This window comes from Schistocerca cancellata, chromosome 1 (assembly GCF_023864275.1).
Source record: "Schistocerca cancellata isolate TAMUIC-IGC-003103 chromosome 1, iqSchCanc2.1, whole genome shotgun sequence".
Classification (NCBI taxonomy): domain Eukaryota; kingdom Metazoa; phylum Arthropoda; class Insecta; order Orthoptera; family Acrididae; genus Schistocerca; species Schistocerca cancellata.
Window position 1 is genome coordinate 812,028,494 of NC_064626.1, and position 13,384 is coordinate 812,041,877.

The window sequence follows — 13,384 nt, forward strand, 5'->3', positions numbered from 1 at the left end:
CAACCGTAGGTTAGCCATTTCTTATTCCACAGTTAATTACATTACTAGTCATTTCCGGCCTGTGGCAGTGTTAACTGGAGAATATGTAGTAATACCTAAAAATTAAATTGTTTGCAGGAAATGAAAGAAGTCTTACAAAAAGGATCGAAAGCGAAGGCATCTTCCTTTTTCATTGCCGCAACTTGAAACGAACCTGATAACATTACTAAATAAATACGAACAGATCTTGCTCTCGACAGTACATTTCGTCAATAATCTTCTTTTCGAAACTTACGTTTCTCCTCTTTGAATATGCTAACACACAATTTTCCGAAGCAGCTTTCCAGAAGCTGTGCCTATTGCTTGTGTGCGTATTCTGCAAGGCTAATCAGGGCACCCGACGTCGCATTCGGCTGCGTATTGCAGCGGCATAAATGCATTCCTGAACAGTCCTGGAATCGACTGCAGACTCAAGATCTGCTTTGAGCCAGGATCTTTTCTAGGAATATTTACATCGGCGAGATGCTGAACCATAACCTTTCCTGTCTGTCTTCCTACATTCCTTCTGGTGTGCTGAATAATCACAATTGCTTCTTCCTCTCTACTTTCATATCTACCATCTCGCTAATGAATTTTTAAATTATACCGTCTTTTCACTCGGGCTAACACGTAAATGGGTGCGACACTGTTTGTCCTCTAAAAAAAACCCGACCACCTCAAAATCACTGTGTATCTTAAATGACAACTCTTTGAATAATGTTCGTTTCAGTCTAAATTACTGCAAGCCATTGGCTGTTCCTCACATCTTTGTACTAAGCGTTAATTAAGTATTACACTTTTTTGTGCTGAAGTAGTTCTCGGATTTAATACCCCCTCAAGGAATTGCTGCCAACTGACACAGTTCGTACACCACGTGCCTAGTGAATCGAAACATCTCTTTTGTTGGCGTTTGGTTAAGTTATTGGCCATGGTTTCGGGCCGGCCGGAGTGGCCGAGCGATTCTAGGCGCTTCAGTCTGGAACCACGAAAACGCTACGGTCGCAGGTTCGAATCCTGCCTCGGGCATTGATGTGTGTGATGTCCTTAGGTTAGTTAGATTTAAGTAGTTCTAAGTTTTCGGGGACTGGTGACCTCAGCTGTTAAGTCCCCATAGTGCTGAGAGCCATTTGAACCATGGTTTCGGGAGGTGCAGAGTTTCAGATCTCCATATGGGCATCGAGGTTCACGTTTTCTGTGGTTTCCTTAACTAATTTACTGAGAAATCCTGTAAACTTCATTCAACAAGGCCCTGGGTAATTGGATTTGTCACACGCCTGACAAGACTGATGACTTTTGAAGAGGCGTAAAATTACCTTTCTTTCTTGAACTTGTTACAATTTCCGTTTCTGAGGCTAAAACTAAAAAGATTCATTGAATGTTGAAGCAAGTAAAGACGGAGATTAGAACGGTGATATCTCCTCAGTTTCTTTCCTAGCATTTATACGTCGCAGGGGGAACCAGCTGTGCCCATGTTTTGGAACAATTATTATTTAATCTTTGACGCCATATAGCGTTCCCGTCGCCACAATCTTAAGTTTAAAGTAAAGGAGTGAAATCGTCGGCGCCACCTGTCCGTGAATTGTGCAAATTTTGTTCTGCGTGTTAACTGTTTGTGTATAGTTGTTCGGAGATTGGGAATTACCCCAGTATTTCCGTAAATGAGCTTGGAAAATCGCGTAAACCCACAATGATGCTGGCTTGTGCACCAGACCATCCATCGTTAACGCCGCGCGGAATTGTTCCTTGTGGCTAACCTCCCCGTCTTGCAAGATAGCGCGTCGCGTGTTGAGCTACACGAGCTGGTCAGTGGTGATAAACACAAGGAGACCGCGTCTACTTATCGCCGATTTCGTCCAAATTTATGACAAACGCAAGCCACGACCAGAAATCAAAGTGACGAACGTGGGAGCTCCAGAAGACCAAGCACTAGGAAAAAATAGCGTTTTTGGCGTGGGTTGAGCAACGCACGAGCCATTTACGAGTACGTTAGCGCAATTTCCAGGCAATGGTTGGAGCAGTGGAGAGATGACAGGACGGTAATCGAACGGTCATGTGGTCGGGACTTCCTGTCGAAACATTTTTATGTCCAATTTTTACTTTACTCATGCTGAAAACAAACCGGAATATGAAAAAAGTAACACACTCCTCTGCAGCGCAGTACGTTATAACCCTCCATGTAAGATTATTGCAGACAGTTTACATATGCCTTCAAGAGTACTGACTCTGTCGGACAGAGTTAAAAACAACGGTGAATGAGTAGGCAGCAAAATAAAGGAATGTCATTACCTCGTCGAAATCTAGGAAACATAAAACAGGCTTACAAATTTTTTTAAACTGAAGTAATGAATCCCTATATGCAGCAGAACAGATTCCCTCTGTTAACCGACACGTAGGGAAAACAAATACACAATTATACGACGAGGTTTTTCGTGATAAATAAGGACTGCCGTAGTGCAGTATTAAAGTAATTCCTGCCTAAGGCACTGCACGAGTGCAACCTTGGATGTACATTTTAATCGTCGGGTAAGAAATTTCACCAAACAGCTTCAAAAAAACTTCTATCTCATCAAGAGAGAGAAAAAGAAATCGAATCCCGAGAAGGCGGCATTCGAAGTACAGCACATTGTGCATCACCTGATGTACTCGCCAGTATTCGGAGAAATGACCCATTAAGCTTGGTTTGCGATGAATGCGAATCTTTTACGAATGTAAACCATGTTTGTTCTTGTAAAATGTGGCTTTTACAAGGTGTTGTAGATGCCTCGTTTCTACTATGAATTTCAACCCAGAACGTGCAAATCATTAACTGTAAAATAATACAACTAATTTTATACACAAAGTTCTCGTGTACATCTCAGAATCTCTTCCTGGAAATTTATTTCGCATCCAGAATTTTTCATTCTTAACTTTTCATGCCGTTTATGAAAATATTAATCAGCACAATTCAGTGAACATTATTACGGTTTATAACGTAAAAATTAAAGAAACATGTTCTAATATGGACTCGACCCTACGGTCCTTAGATTATCGTTCTGTAATCTTTCCGCTGCACCAATCGCTGCCTGGAAAGTACACTAACACAAAGAGCTTGTAGTTCGTCCGACCCGCGGCGACTGCTATTTTCTCTAAACGCTTTGCCACCTGAAGCTCCCACTTCTGACGTTCATATCTGGTTAAGCTCTGCAAATTCTATGAATACGTGGTGTCTGTTCTTTCGGACATTTTCGAAAGAACTAATACCACGCGGAATCTGCAGCTGTGATACACATTATGTAAACTGAAGGTGGAGGGGGGGAGAGGAAAGGAACGGGAAGGAACTACTGATGTAGGCGCATCCGCGTTTAATGCGGGATTAGCAGCAGCGAGTGAAAGCAGGTGTCAAACCGGGATCTCCTGCTTATTATGCAGTTGCATTAACCATTACACACACACACACACACACACACACACACACACACACACACACAGAGAGAGAGAGAGAGAGAGAGAGAGAGAGAGAGAGAGAGAGAGAGAGAGAGAGGGGGGGGGGGAGAGAGGGGGGGGGAGAGAGAGAGAGAGAGAGAGGGGGGGGGTGGGGGGAGAGAGGGGGGGGGGAGAGAGAGAGAGAGAGCTCTGTATAGGGAGAGCTTTAGACACACATCCCTCACAGCACCACCTATCCGCAGTCTCCGTCCATGTCCTCTATGCTCGCTACTCTGAGATTCCGCAGGTCGACAAACGTAATTGTGCATCTACACTGAAGATAATCGATTCATTGCCCATCGACATGGACGGGGTCAGCGGATAGGTGGCTCTAGGTGGAGGCGTGCCGAGATAAATACTGTGTCCGGATGGAGCAGTGGTTAATGCAACTGCCTACCAAGCAGGAGATCCCGGTATGGAAACCAGGTTCGGCACACATTTCCACTCGTCTCCGCTGATTCCGGATAGTCCAGATGTAGCTGTCATCAGTAATTCCCTCTCTTCCCTCTCTCCCCCCCCCCCTCCTCCACATTCAATTTATATAACAAACACCATAAATTTGGACGAAATGTGTCATGACGAGCCGGCCGGGGTGGCCGAGCGGTTCTAGGCGCTCCAGTCTGGAACCGCGCTACCGCTACGGTCGCAGGTTCGAATCCTGCCTTGGGCATGGATGTGTGTGATGTCCTTAGGTTAGTTAGGTTTAATTAGTTCTAAGTTCTAGGGGACTAATGACCTCAGATGTTAAGTCCCATAGTGCTCCGAGCGATTTCAACCATTTTTCTCATTACGAGTAGCGCAGTCCCCGTCTCAGTATTAAACAAATTGCTCCCTACATTGGCATTAAATTTTGTTCAGTGTGTTGAATACGGTTTTGAAGCCAGTGCGGATCGAAGTTTGTGGGGTCCACATGTAAGCGTCACCACCTTAGATATTCACTTTGCTGCTTGTCGCTCTGACAACGAGCTAATATTGCGATAAGCCACTCTCCATTGCAGGAATTGCTGGCACGGGTGAGAATGACGTGGATAAAATCTCCGATTTAATTTGGCCGGTGTCTATCGATTCCGAATTGCTCGTCCAGAGGAGCAGGCGGCGCAGGCTGGAGGCTGATAAGCCGCAAGTTTTGCCGCCAGTGAGGCGACACTGGCGCCACCCCGCGGGCGTCTCGATTGCACTCCAGTCGGGCCCGCGAGGCTCCCGGAGAGTAGGGGTGGGAAGAACACGCCGCGGCCCCCCTGATTTCCTTGTTGTCACCACAAGGCTTTCTGGAGAGGCGGCCTGCTGATTGGGGCAGTCGTAAAGGAAATCGATGGCGCCGTCTGACAGCCAGTTACTTCGCGTGCGGCCTGCCACGACACGGCACGCTCACGCCATTGTACGACGCTCTGGCGTGCCCGGCGCGTGCTGGCTCCGAGTAGTGTGCGTTGCACCCCCAGGCTTCATTAAGCCGGCGTTCCCGTTGTTGGCGCAAGTGTCACGTCCCCCAGCAGACTTCCGCCTTTGTTAGACTGTCTTCCTTAAAGGTGAGGTAGAGAACTGAATATCAGCTGTTTCACGAATGTCAAAATTTCCTCGCGTTAATAAGCGGTATGAAATTGGGTGATCACCCAAAACCAGTATTATGGAAGACTTGGGTTTGTTGGAAAGATACAGGGGAAAATGCAATGCGGTTGTGAAGGAAAGAGAATACAAGACGCTAGCACAAAAAAATTCCACAATACAGTTCCGTGTTTGGGGTCCTTTAGAAGTAAGCATGACGCCAGACATCTAAAGAAACTTAGTCTCTGTGGTATCACATACGCTAAGTGGTCAAAAGTATCCGGACAACTCGCACAAAATGACTTAAAAGTTCGTGGCACCCTCCATCGGTAATGCTGGAATTCAATATGGTGTTGACCCACCAGTAACCTTGATGACAGCTTCCACTCTCGCAGGGATACGTTCAATTAGGTGCTGGAAGGTTTCTTCGGAAGTGGCAGTCCATTCTTCACGGAGTGCTGCACTGAGGAGAGGTATAGATGTAGATTGGTGAGGCCTGGCACGAAGTCGGCGTTCCAAAACATTCCAAAGCTGTCCTATTGGAGTCGGGTCAGGACTCCGTGGAGGTCAGTCCATTACATGGATGTTAATGTCGTGTAATCACTCCGCCACAGGCCGTACATAATGAACAGGTGCTCAATCGTGTTGAAATATGCAGTCGCCATCGCCGAATTGCTCTTCAAAAGTGGGAAGCAAGAAGATGCTTAAAACATCAGTGTAGGTCTGTGCTGTGACAGTCCCACGCAAAACAAGGGGTGCAAGCCCCCTCCAAGAGAAGCACAACCACACCGTAACACCACCGCCTCCTAATTTACTGTTGGTACTATACACGCTGGAAGATGATGTTCACCGGGCATTCGCCGTACCCACACCCCGCCAGCGGATCGCCACACTGTGTACCGTGATTCGTCACTCCACACAACGTTTTTCCACTGTTCAATCGTTCAATGTTTACGCTCCTTACACCAAGAAAGCCGTCGTTTGGCATCTACCGACGTGATGTGTGGCTTATGAGCAGCCGCTCGATCATGAAATCCAAGTTTTCTCACCTCCCGCCCAACTGTCATAGTATTTGCAGTGGATCCTGATAGAGTTTGGAATTCCTCTGTGATGGTCTGGATAGATGTCTGCCTATTACACATGACGACCCTCTTCAGCTGGCGGCGGTCTCTGTCAGTCAACAGACGAGGTCGGCCTGTAAGCTTTTGCGCTGTACGTGTCCCTTCACGCTTTCACTTCACTATCACAACGGAAAGAGTGGGCCTAGGGATGTTTAGGAGTGTGGAAATCTGGCTTGCAGTCGTATGACAAGTGACAACCAATCACCTGACCACACTCGAAGTCCGTGAGTTCCGCGGAGCGGCCCATTCAGCTCTGACGATGTCTAATGACTACTGAGGTCCCTGATATATGGAGTACACGGCAGTAGGTGGCAGCACAATGCACCTAATATGAAAAAATATATTTTTGTATGTGTCCGGATACTTCAGATCACATAGTGTATCAGCACCAGCCAACGGGCGTCAAAGTTGCCAGTGGAACTGGAAGTTTCCGTCAGACGCCCAATGGTGCATGCCTGCTGAGCTATGCCTACACTGGATCTGGACTAAGAGCACCCTCTCCCGCCGCAGTATAGCAAAGCCGGCGGCAACCACACAGCCCACTTGCACTTCGAGGCTCTTCGCAACGTGATGCTATACAGATGCATCCCAGCCGCGGCTCCGACAACGTCGTTTTTGCTTTGGTGCGGAGAGACTCGTCCCTTTTTGACAGTGAGAGCTGGACTTACTTCTTGCTGCATTATTTCTAATGATAAAAGTTAACCAAATCTTGTGTTTATTATGTTAACTTGTTTGACAATTATTTCTGCACCTCTCCATCTTTCTTACGACGACAGTTGCCAAGCCACACTGTTGCCTACCTCTCCTTACTGTTGTGTACGGAGTCGCACACAACAGTCCCGGTCTTACGATCGTAGCACGTTGGTATAGCCCATATGAAAATGTAAAAGAAAGTATTCGGGAATTTGAAGCAGAACTCCTGGAAGAAATGACGTTGTCCTGTGAAAACCATATTGCGTAAATTTAGAAAACCCATACTTGAAAGAGACTGTGGGACCATTCTGCTGCCACCATTGTACGTCTTGCGCAGACACCGTGAGACTGTCATTAAATGTAACGTGTAAGCGAAAAAAAATTTAGAAAAGGTTCGAAATTATGTTTAAAACTTGCTGGAAGTCGCTAAGTGTTCTCACTACTAAACACTGGATGAGTAAGTATATCCAGGGTAATTTCCGCAGTGCAGGATTCCAGTTGCAGCTTGTCTATCTAACGGCTTTGACGGGCAACAAAAGTATGAATTTAAATGTGTCATGTAAATCTGCTCGACTTTAGAAATTAAAATGCCATGATCTACTCCTTAATACGTATAAACTTAGGTTAAAGGTTTAGTACAGTGAGACAAGCACTACAGTTAGATACTGTGTATGTACTGAAGCAGCGTATTTCACTGTACGCAAATACAATGACGATATTAATCCATTATTGGGGAATGAGAATACTTAGCGATTTCCAAAAAACTTGACACACAATATGAAATCCCATTAGAATAGAAACTTTCTCTCGTTGATTCCACCTGCTTCCAGGGGCTTTCTGGTTCAGGCTTAATATTTTAATGTATTAATACTTTACTCCTAAATCTATTTCTAAGACATTTTTCAGACGGTATCCGCATACAGCACTCTATGAGCCTGCAAAATATTCACGAGATAGGACGTCATAAACATTGAGAAGCGTCAAAACCTAGCTTTTGCTTTAAACGTAGCGGAAATTACCCAGGACATACTCATCCACTGTTTGATAATGAGAGCACTTAGCAACTTCCAACAAGTTTAAAAGATAATTTCAAACCTTTTCTAAACTTTTCCTCGCTTACGCATTTATAACGCGAGAGAGATGATGGCGGCAGCAGAATTCTCGCACGAGCTTCCTCGAATATGTTTCCTTATTTAACGAACAAGAACAAAGTGTTCCTTCTTTTAAACTCTACATTTTTATCTCACGAGCATCTCTACTACACACTTGCGTGGACTGTACGGCCCTGTTACGACCCTAGCAGTGCGTCTACGAATTCGTACGATGCACGTTGTCATACTTGATTAATAAGGACTCCAAACGCTGAAGCAGTACGCAACAAGTGGTCATACCAGTGTCTTGAACGGGGTTTCCTTTGCAGCTGCACCACACTTTTGCAGCACCCTTTTAACAAAACCAAGTCTTCTGTTTGTCTTCACTGATTTAACGTGCTCGTCCAGCTTCATGTCGCCACTCAACATTATCTCTAAATATTTAATCCGACGGTATGTGACTTGCGCCAGGTGTTTTCCACTCATCTTGTAAACGGATACTGTCAGAATCTGTCTTAGCAGGCATTATTTGGCTCACCACTTTGACACAGTGTGGTAAGACACTGGACTCTGTTTCGGAAGCATCGGCTGTTCCAGTTCCCGTATGGCCATTTAAATTTAGGTTTTCTATGATTTCCATAAATCACTTGGCCCCTTAAGTGACAATGTTTTGTCCCACAGAACAATGTAATACATGGCAGTATCTACTCTTAAAGAATACTAATCAATAAAACTGCTAAATTTATAGTGCATTACTAAGTCCACCATGAGTTACGGAGTGGCAAATATTCATACCAATGAACCAGAAGCACAAAAGCAGTGCCGAAGAAGTTTGAAAAAAAATCTGCGGAAAATTAGCAATAACTTCTGTTGTTGTTCATATGCCTTCAAGAGTAAGACGTTTCTCAAAATACTGGTGTTAGCAAGCAACTTTAGACAATTCACACAAATCCACATTTAGAGCTATTACGGTATCAGTCAGTTTCACGAGTTTCATAAAATACTTTTCAGAGCACCGACAGTCTACCTTAGCTGCCGCATCTGTACTAGACGATTCAGCTACAGCTTCACTTGACACAATGTTACTCGGATTTCCATTAGATACCATAGTAGTGTTTGAAACTGTAGAAAAGATAACTACATCATCTAGATCAGTCACCTCAGACTTCTGAAGCTTCTGCGTGCTCTTCTGTCAGCTCTTCCCAGCAGTACATTACACGAGCGGCCAGAATTTCATCTGCCTTGGGACTATGCCACCTCCATGAAATCCTCCTTAGACGTATTCATTAATATCCGAATTATCTTCTAACTATAGAAACCAACTACACACTACTAAATATCCTTATTACATTCGAGGGTGTGCAAACAGTTTCCGTCATGTTGCGTGTTTTCAATAACCATCCTAAGAGTCCACGTCATCGAAAATAATTTATATCAGCGACTGATATTTTTTCGAGGTATTACCTGCAATGTTTGATGAAACATTTCACAGCGGATAATCAGTAAAACGGGGTGTAACTAGAAACTGAATTCACGACCGTCTCTTTGCTTGGCGCAGACGAAAAGTAGCTGTAAACATACCTACAAACGACTCTCTTACTGATTTTATGCTTTATTATTTAGGAAATATTATTGTGAATTGACCTTAATATTTTTATCGGAAGAGCAAATTTACAGGCTACAAACGCTAGCCGAACACAAAACCAGCTCTGAAGACGTGAGGCTCAAATGGCGTAGGTAAATATTCACATCATCACTCACTTGTCTGTTGATATCTCAAAATTATCGATTTAGAAGCATAAAAAATAGTATTCGTACTTGTCAGAGAAGCTATTGTGAATATATTAATACAAATTCAATCGATTAATTGTAGCAAATACAGTAATTAACTACGTTTATGATATTTACTTAAAGGCCGGCATGGTTCCTTTGAAAAGACACAGCCGGTGCTTTGTACCGTTCTTCCTTAATCCAAGCTTGCCTCCGTCGCTAATGACCTGGGAGCTGACGAGAGTTTAAATCCAAACCTTCCTTCAGTGTTTCACAAGCACACCCGGAACATAATACTGTTTTGCAGATAGAAAATCATACAGCTTGCCTGGAAGCGCGTGGAAAACCACCTGAAAATATTAGCTATTCGGTCAGCATAAATGTAAATGCTGTTTCATTGCAAACGAACAGAACACGTGACCTGCCCGAGAGAACTGGACCTGGGAGAGCGAAGTGACTGCAGCTGTTAACTTTCGATCATTTGTTTGCCCAGAGTATTCTAGGCATAACGTTGTGAAGCCCATATTTTCCTCCCCTTCAGAGGAAAAGTGAAGACAGCTCCAGAAAGAGTTCGAAAAATATATTTGACCGACCAGAGTAATTTCGCGCTAAGAGTAAAGAAACTGAACGCTCAAGTGTCTAATCGATCTTTATGAGGCAAGAGAAGTAAGACACGAGAAAAAAGCATCTGTCTTACAGCAAGTACTTGTGCTTAATGTTTCCATGGATAAGTAGCAGCAGGTAGCCCACTGAAACGCTGATATCTTTTCTGTAACAGTTGCCTTGAAATTTTCGACATTTAATTCGCAAGAGGATGCAACTGATGTTCTGAGTTTTTAATAGGTATACTTAAACTGATTCATCGTAACACAGCCCTGTAGTTGACGATTTCCGAAGATTTCTTTCATTAATTCCACCATATTAACTCACTTAGATAGATGTAATATTTTTAATGAGCAACGTCACTCTTATCTAATCGGTTATTCTCCACCTTAGTGAACTATGTGTCACCATATATCTTGCCTAATGGCAAGCGAAAACCCCATGAAAATATGGGGCACAGTGATAAAGACAATGTGACGTTCAGGCTGTATTGAGCTCCAAACCGAACTCTGAACTTTCTTACAAGCTTGGAAAGTGTTAGATAATCTATGGGACATTAAATACAAATAATGCAAGAGCGAAGGAAACCTATTTCTGTGACATCCTTTCCAGTGTGTAGTTGCCACTGCAATCAAATGTAATTGAAGAAGCAAAATTGTTTCCTTCGTAAAATGTTGCACAGCTCGTCATCTCCTGGAATGTCTTTTGATACCAGCGAATTTCAGTCTTAAAGCTCGAGTCATAATATTAATTTTCTATCGGTCACTGAAATTAACTTTTTAAATCACATTTTTGCCGTGTGTCTGTAATTATATTTATTACGTCCACTACGACAGTTTCGGCATTCGAGCCAATTTAAACTGCAACGTCGAAATTGCAGTACTTAACATAATAAACAATTACAATGAAATGGCGAAAACATTTCATTTTAAAACTTTGGGAGTACTTTGCTCCCCAGTAAAGAAAAGATCGTAAAATTCGCTTGTTTTCTCTAGTTTCCAACATATTCTAGCCATTGTAAAGTTCACAATTCGTTTTTAAAAGTTTGTCCTATATTCACTTTACACGCAAAATCTACGCTGCACAGTTCTGGAGGAAAGGGGCCTTGTGCGGCTGACCCGAAATATCGCGCGCTTGCTTGCTTGCTTGCTCCGTTTGAGATACATGAAACAAAATCTGCACTTGATGTACCTCGCTCTAGTTATGGGATAGATGAATGCGATAAACCTCTAAAAACCTCGAGGCGTTACCAAGCCAGGATACCAAACGGCTGACAACATATTTGCTTCACTATAAAAGTAGTGTGCGTTCTTAAATAAGTAAAGCATAATTTACATGACAGCGATGTTGTGAGCAGAGTTCATCGGCTTGTTCTTCGAGTGCACAGTATCGGCAAAATGCTGGGGCTTCCTCAAGGAAGTGGCAGAATTGCGAGCGAGATGGCAAGATTTTTCAAACCACATTTCGTCGCGGCTGTTCGCCGAAGCAGCCGGAGAAGTAGTTTGTCAGGCTACAGAGACCCGTTCCGCTGAGAACAGCTGAAGAGCTTCCAGAAACTTCAGAGGAGAAATAAGCGCAGGGCTGCAATAAAAGCGCCATAGCTGCTCCCCTTTGCGTTCGAATTTGCTGCTGGCAATCAGCAATAAGAAGAAATCTCAAAAGGAAGTCGTTGAAGTCGACAGTAAACGGTCGTTCGCTTTCCAGACCCACAGAAATAGCTCTTCAGATGAGACAAAATTGTTTGGCATTAGCAACAGCGCGTGCTGATGCGAATTATGCACGCAATTGCAAAAAGAATACTTGCACCACACTTCTGCAGTGTAGCCACTGGCCTACGTGAAAGCGGTGCTGAGGATTGAGGAGATACAACGTATATGCTTTCAGAAATTACGGGTCTATGAAAAGTATGGTGAAGTAATTTTTGTTACTTGCACCCACAGACAACGAAACAGGTTTAATAGACAGTCCCCCGTGCTATTTCATCAATCGTCTCGACCAGAACTATATGTTCTGTCCCTCGTATAGCACCAAATACCACTTCCTTTTCGCTCACTCGGTTTTTTGTTTGTTCAGTTCCCAATTTGAGTCTACGACGAAAAAAAATGTGATGTCAACAAAAACGTATTTCGTACGTTTCTTCGGCACATATGTCAGTAAGTTAAAAAAAATTTTGAATACAGAAGAATTCGTCCATAAATTTTACACATTCGACAATTACCACAAAAACACAAAAGTGATACAAATAAAACGCTCAGCTACTTCGTCAGGACTGTTCTTTGTAGCTGCTTTCACGTGCGATGAAAATGGTAAATCGAGAAACTCAAAAATGGCTCTGAGCACTATGGGACTTAACTTCTGAGGTCATCAGTCCCCTAAAACATAGAACTACTTAAATCTAACTAACCTAAGGACATCACACACATCCATGCCCGAGGCAGGATTCGAACCTGCGACCGTAGCGGTCGCGTGGTTCCAAACTGTAGCACCTAGAACCGCTCTGCCACCCCGGCCGGCAATCGAGAAACTGTTTGACTTTAAACACGTGTAAACTGTAATGTAATTAATGAAATGGTGCGTTGTCTTTAAAATTGTTTAATGAAATAACCTACATCTCTGCAGTAAAACTTTTTCCCTCTTCTGCACCTGTTTGAGAGAGACAATTCTTTCATTCAAAAATGTATTTTCGCTAACGTGTGTCAATGGGGAAAAAAATTGCTTGAGCAATGTTTTGCAGTTACTAGTATAATCCAGCTCGTGCATGGAAAGTCCGTTTGTTTCATGCGGTACCTAAAATGTTTTCACTTCTAGAGAGATCTAAAACGCAGAAAAAAATTGTTGCATGACAAGCCCGTCCACACGCAATACTTTTGGGAGAAGCAGTATTTATTGCCCTGAACGTCAAAATTGAAAAGATTATAGTTTGTATTTGAACACAAAAATCTTACTTTCACTTTCCACTGACAGGTTCTTTTCCCTCCCCTTTTACTTACATACTGACCTTACTTAAAGTAAGTAAATCTGACATAGCATTCATTCTACAGTAGTATCTTTAATGGTGCTAGAATTTTTGTGATCGTCCCAGTA

General features: G+C 43.4%; 1 protein-coding gene across 4 annotated transcripts in view; it reads left to right on the top strand.

The window, feature by feature from the left end:
• The window catches only part of LOC126188069 (glutamine synthetase 2 cytoplasmic-like), a 423,240-nt gene that overhangs the window by 398,612 nt on the left and 11,244 nt on the right, over positions 1–13,384 (top strand). The gene's annotated exons all lie outside the window — the stretch shown is intronic.